This window comes from Carassius carassius, chromosome 19, assembly GCF_963082965.1.
Source record: "Carassius carassius chromosome 19, fCarCar2.1, whole genome shotgun sequence".
Classification (NCBI taxonomy): Eukaryota; Metazoa; Chordata; class Actinopteri; order Cypriniformes; family Cyprinidae; genus Carassius; species Carassius carassius.
Window position 1 is genome coordinate 14,388,414 of NC_081773.1, and position 6,422 is coordinate 14,394,835.

At 48.4% G+C, this 6,422-nt stretch overlaps 1 pseudogene; it reads right to left on the bottom strand.

The window, feature by feature from the left end:
* Window positions 1-1,188: 1,188 nt before the first annotated feature.
* LOC132095654 (uncharacterized) lies at window positions 1,189-5,572 on the bottom strand (annotated as a pseudogene).
* Between the last annotated feature and the right edge of the window lie 850 nt (window positions 5,573-6,422).

Consider the following 6,422-nt stretch of genomic DNA (forward strand, 5'->3'; position numbering starts at 1 on the left):
GTGTGTAATGTTGTTGCAAATACTATCTGTAAAATTCTAAAGCTCAAAGTTCAATGCTAAGCGAGATATTTTATTTAACAGAATTCACCTACAAAAAACGAACCGTTTAGACTACAGCCCTCTAGTTCCTGCAGTAATGACGTCACTAAAACAGTTTTTTGACTAACCTCCGCCCACATCAAAACATAAAAAGGGGGTGTGGCCTTGTTGCGCTCCGACGGAGAAGAGGAAGAGCTGCGTTTGTGTTTGTCGCCATGTCGTCGAAACGCTGTTATTTTCATCTCGGAGTCCAATCACCTTTGTTTGGCCTTCCCAGAGACACTTTTCTTAGAGATCAATGGTAACAATTTATGTTTAACTCGGTTCCAGAAAATTTTAATCCACATGTTAAACTATGTGCAGCACATTTTGCTGAGGACAGCTTTCTCAATCTCAATCAGTTTAATGCCGGATTCGCACAAAGATTATTCTTGAAAAATGGAGCAGTTCCCTCTTTGTCTGGAGAAGGCGTTGTTTATGGACCACAACCGGTAAGTGTATTTTATTATTTAAGTTGGTGCGTTTAACAGTTTCTGTAACTTATTACACAAAGGGCAACGCTGTTTAGCTTTGTTAAATAGATGTTAGGGCTGTGCAAAAAAATTGAATGCGATTTTCATGCGCATCTCGTCAGTGATTATAAGTACATCTCCAGCAGTTTTCAAAACAAATCCTGCCCATTTGCTTCTCAAAATTAGCTCAATCGCGTTTCCAGGAGGGCAGTGTGCGCTAAGCTGGTGTCGAATCACAACACAGGAACCGCTGGCACAATCAGAACTCGTTACGTATTTCTGAAGGAGGGACTTTATAGAACAAGGAAGTCATCAGCCCGTTTTTATGACAGTGAAAACAGCGGTATACAGATAAGAAAAATACTGTGTTTTTTTACACGAGAAACACGAACACATGTTATATTGCACACTGTAAACTCAATCAAAGCTTCAAAAAAGCACAAAAAACGGGACCTTTAAAATAAAGTGTGACCCAACTGGTGAATTAAACAGTGGCTACGTTTACATGCACCCAGTTTACAGAAAACATCTTTTGATGCACAACCTTGGACACATCATCAGTGTTGTTTCCAGGAGTCACTGGGTGTTTCGGGTCTTACAACAGACACCCTCGTCCAGGCGACCCGACCGAGGCTGATCAGACCCCGGCCTGTGTCCAAGTGGCATTCTACTGCCCCCACTGCTCTCCCCTCTTTAACCAGAGCCATCTGGATGCTTTTTCTGCTGCCTCCACATTGTTAGCTATGGCTCTTCTTCGGCTAGCACCTGTAATGTCCAGCGTACCGTAGGCCTTGCTCAGAGAGTAACTGGCAAATCCCCTACTGCCCACCTCTACTGGCATACACCTGGTCCTCCATCCGTTCCTCTGACAATCCTCCACCAGTTCTTGATATTTATCCCTCTTTCTCTCTTGAGCTTCCTCCATCCTCTCCTCCCAGGGCACTGTCAGCTCTAACAAGATTAGATGTTTTGTGGCCTCAGAGACCAAGATGATGTCAGGTCTCAATTTGGACTGGGTGATGTGTGTTGGAATTCTCAGTTGCCTTTCAAGGTCAACTGTCATCACCCAGTCTCGGGCTGTAGAGAGCAAACCTACAGAGCAGTTTTTAAATGTTCTTTCTGGCTTTTGTCCTTCCTTGATGAAGTGAATGGCCTTGGCTGTAGCTTGGGTGTATCGGCTGTCCTTAGTCCCCTTACTGATTGCCTCAGCAATGGATTTGAGGACCTGGTCGTGCCTCCATCGATACCGACCCTCACCCAGCGCCTTGGAGCAGCTGCTCAGGATGTGTTCTAATGTCCCTGTCTTGGAACAAAGAGGGCATGCAGGTGTTTCTATTTTGCCCCATGTGCACAGGTTGGATGGACTTGGGAGGACATCATAGACCCCCTGAATCAAGAACTTAATTCTCTGGGGGTTCCACTTCCAGATTTCCTTCCAGGTGACTCTCCGCTCCATCGCCTGCTCCCACTTCATCCACGCGCCTTGCTGCCGCATGACCACTGCTCTGCTGGTTTGCTCTTCCACGACTGAAGCTCGCACCTCCTCCTGTACCAGCCTCTGCCTCTCCTTTCCGCTGGCAGAGTCATATCGGGTCGCTTTTAGACTCCCAAGTCCGGTTCTGCCTTGCGCCACTGTTCCAAGGATGGCCTTGTGCTTCAGCCGCGTCTCTGCCTGCTGGACTGCCTCGGCTGCCCTCCACTTCCTCCCTGTCCTCACAACAATGCCTGCACCGGACACTTTGGCATCTCTGGATCCAGAGTACTGCATGTGTTCCCTTGTCTGTGCAACGATGAACTCCTCCCTGACTGAGCTAAAAGGGAGCCTGAGCTTGTTGGTGTTCCCATATAGCCCAATGTTACTAAGGCTACGCGGCAAGCCCAGCCATCTACGCAGATAGCTGCTCACCTTTTGCTCAAAACCTTCCACCACTGTCATGGGGACCTCATAGATAAGCAGAGGCCAGAGGATTCTTGGGAGGATTCCATGCTGGTATACCCAGGCCTTGAATCTTCCAGGGAGCCCAGACTTATCCACTGTTCTCAACCATCCCTCCAGTTCAGCACCGGTTGCCTTGATGGAGTCTCTGTCGTTCAGGCTGCAGTTGAAGACCTTATCCAAGGCTCTTCACTGGTCTCTCAGTGACTGACGGGATCTGGTGTTCTCCCAGCCTGAAACGGAATCTGTCTGTAACCTTCCCCTTCTTTAGGACCAGAGACCTGGACTTTGCAGGTTTGAAGCTCATGCGTGCCCATGACATGAGTCTCTCCAACCCCTGGAGGATCCACCTTGCACCTGGTACTGCCGTTGTTGTCACTGTGAGGTCGTCCATGAATGCTCTTATGGGAGGTTGCCTTACTCCAGCCTTGCTGAGGGGGCCTCTGCACTCTGTTTCAGCTGCCTTGACCAGCATATTCATGGCCAACGAAAAGAGGGTCACTGAGATGGTACAGCCAGTGATTATCCCCACCTCCAGCTAGTGCCAGTCAGATGTTAGCTGGCCAGTTGAGACTCTCAAGCTAAACTTGCTGTAATAGTCCAGGATGAGATCTTTCACCTTCTGCGGTACATGGTGTTTCTCCAGTGCGACCTCCACCAGCTTGTGGGGTATTGAGCCATATGCATTGGTGAGGTCCAGCCACAGTACAGCCAGATCCCCTCTGCTTTCTCTTGCTTCTCTGATGAGCTGGGTTACCACGCCCGTGTATTCCAGACACCCTGGAACTCCTGGTATTCCTCCCTTTTGCACAGACGTGTCGATGTACTTATTGCTCAACAGGAATTTGGAGAGCCTCTTGGCCACGATACTGAAGAAGATTTTACTCTCCACACTGAGCAAGGAGATGGCCCGGAACTGGTCGATGTTCTCAGACTTCTCCTCTTTTGGTATGCACACTCCCTCTGCATACCTCCATGGCTGGACAATCTTCCCTCTCCTCCAGATCACCTTCAGGGCCCTCCAAAGCCGATGTAATACTCATCTTCAAAATCCTCGGTACTCATCTTACTGGACCTTTCTGCTGCTTTTGACACTGTTAATCACCAGATTCTCCTGTCCACCCTCAGAAAGATGGGCATCTCTGGAACAGCACTCCTGTGGGTTAAGTCCTACCTCTCTGACAGATCCTTCAGTGTGTCTTGGAGGGGTGATGTTTCAAAGTCACACCACCTTGCTACTGGGGTTCCTCAAGGCTCAGTACTTGGACCACTTCTCTTCTCAATCTACATGACATCATTAGGATCTGTCATTCAGAAGCATGGCTTTTCTTATCACTGCTACGCTGATGACACCCAACTCTACCTCTCATTCCAACCAGATGACCCGACGGTAGCTGCTCGCATTTCAGCCTGTCTGAGTGACATCTCTAGCTGGATGAATGACCATCACCTTCAGCTTAACCTTACAAAGACAGAACTCCTGGTGATTCCAGCTAACCCATTGCTTCATCACAACTTCTCTATACAGCTGGGCTCATCAACCATTACTCCTTCGAGGACAGCTAGAAACCTAGGAGTTGTGATGGATCATCAGTTAAGCTTCACAGACCACATTGCTACAACTACCCGGTCCTGCAGGTTTGCCTTATACAACATTAGGAAGATTAGACCCTTCCTGTCAGAGCAAGCAACCCAACTTCTTGTCCAAGCTCTTGTTCTCTCCAGACTGGACTATTGTAATGCTCTCCTGGCGGGCCTTCCTGCATGTACTGTCAAGCCTCTGCAATTGATCCAGAATGCAGCAGCGAGGGTTGTCTTCAATGAGCCAAAGAAAGCTCACGTTACTCCGCTCCTCATCAGGTTACACTGGCTACCAGTAGCTGCTCGCATCAAATTCAAGGTACTGATGCTAGCCTACAAGACGACCACTGGCACGGCACCAACTTACCTAAACTCATTGGTTAAATCTTATGTGCCCTCCAGAAGTTTGCGCTCTGCAAGTGATCGACGCCTTGTGGTACCATCCCAAAGAAGTTCAAAATCACTCTCAAGGACCTTTTCCTGGACTGTCCCCAGCTGGTGGAATGACCTCCCAATCTCAATTCGTACAGCTGAGTCTTTACTCATTTTCAAGAAACAGCTAAAGACTCATCTTTTTCGCCTGCACTTAACCAACTAACACTAGCACTTTTCCTTTTCTTGTCTTTTAATTAAAAAAAAAAAAAAAAAAAAAAAAAACCTACCTATGCGTTCTATACTAGACTAACTGAGACTTGTCATGGCACTTGTATACTGTTGTTGTTCTCTTGTTGACCTGACTGCTTCTATTGTTCTCATTTGTAAGTCGCTTTGGATAAAAGCGTCTGCTAAATGATTAAATGTAAATGTAATGTAAATGTAATAGCTTCGGGCAGTTCTTTTACACCTTATAGGGCACTCCACTTGGGCCTGGTGCTGAGCTTGATCTTGCTCTCCTCACCACTTCCTCCACTTCCCTCAGGCGGGGCTCCTTCAGGTCGAAGTCTGATGATGGCTCTGGTGGTGTTATCAGCGCATTACATGGACCCAGCATTTGTTCTCTGATGGAGTCACTATAGGTGGCCTTGAGGTGGTCGTTTATGGCGTCCTTGGAGCAGGTGAGGCGGCCAGCCCTCTTTTGGCCAAGGAGCTGCTTGGTCAGCTTAAATGGGTTGGCCAAGAATGCTGCCCTCTTCCTGGCTCTCTCCTTCCACCTCCTTCTGTGGAACTCTGCCCTTCGTAAGGTCAAGAGTTGCTTCCTTAGGATTGCTCTCAGGTCCGCTAGACCGGCTCTCTCGACTTCCCCCGCTGATTTATATTGCCTCTTCAGCAGCCTGAGTTCGTCCCTAAGGCGCTGAATTTTCTTTACTCTGTGGCTTGGAGCATATGCAGATGGAGCTGGCTTGGGTGCCTCAGTTCCATATCGCTCAGCTGCGATATTCACTATGAGGGTGGTCATCATTCTCAATCGGTGGTCCACGTCACCCTTGGCTGTCCCTTCCAGGACCTGGCTTACATCTTCATCAAATTGTTGCCACTCAACTCTCTTGTGGGATTTGGGCCACTGGATCTTTGGTTGGACCGCAGGGGCACAGCCAGTTGTTGTGGCTGCAGTTTGCTGGCTTTGGAGGCCATGTGCATTGTCGGGAGATACTGTCTCTTGGGTTATAGTGGCAGGTGAGCTGCTAGCAGCAGGTATTGGCGACACTAGGAGGCTCTGGGCACTGTGGGTTGCCTCCGGGCCTGGCTCCTCCTGCGTCTTATCAGAAGTCACTTCTGTGCGTTGTGTCGTCGTTGCCGCTGTCAAGCATCTCATTCTGCCTTGATGGATTTTTAAACCCCTCTCGTTCTTGCAGATCCTACTGCAGATGCACTGTATTGACGATGTCATTATTCCTTTATTCTGTGTCGTTGTCCTTGAGTCCGTCCTGTTGGGGTACTCATCCTCCCCCCCTCTCGGGCACCCCTGGGGGTATCTTTCTTTTGGGGGTTTTGTAGCTTGCTGTTGGGTTCTTCCTTACGGAAGAAGTGGTTTGGGCTGCCAACCCTCTCTATCCCGGGTTGCCGTCTCTCCGGCCGTCATCTGTCTCTCCAGATGTCACCACACTCTTCACGATTGTCACCCAGTCTGTTCCTGGTTGTCACTGGTGCTCCCAGAGTATTTCAGTTTACAGAAAACATCTTTATAATCGATAATATCCAACTAGTCCAAATAATCCATTTGTAATCAGATTGATGGCTCAATCGGACTGAAAAACTTTCATAAAAACACCTTAATCGATCCGACTGAGCTCGATCCGAATTAAATTTCGATCAGATTGAAGGGGGTGGTTTATTCCTCTTGTAATACGATTGAGCGTGCATGTAAACACACGAACGGATTGAACCACGAACCTGAAAGGACTGCGCATGTGCAA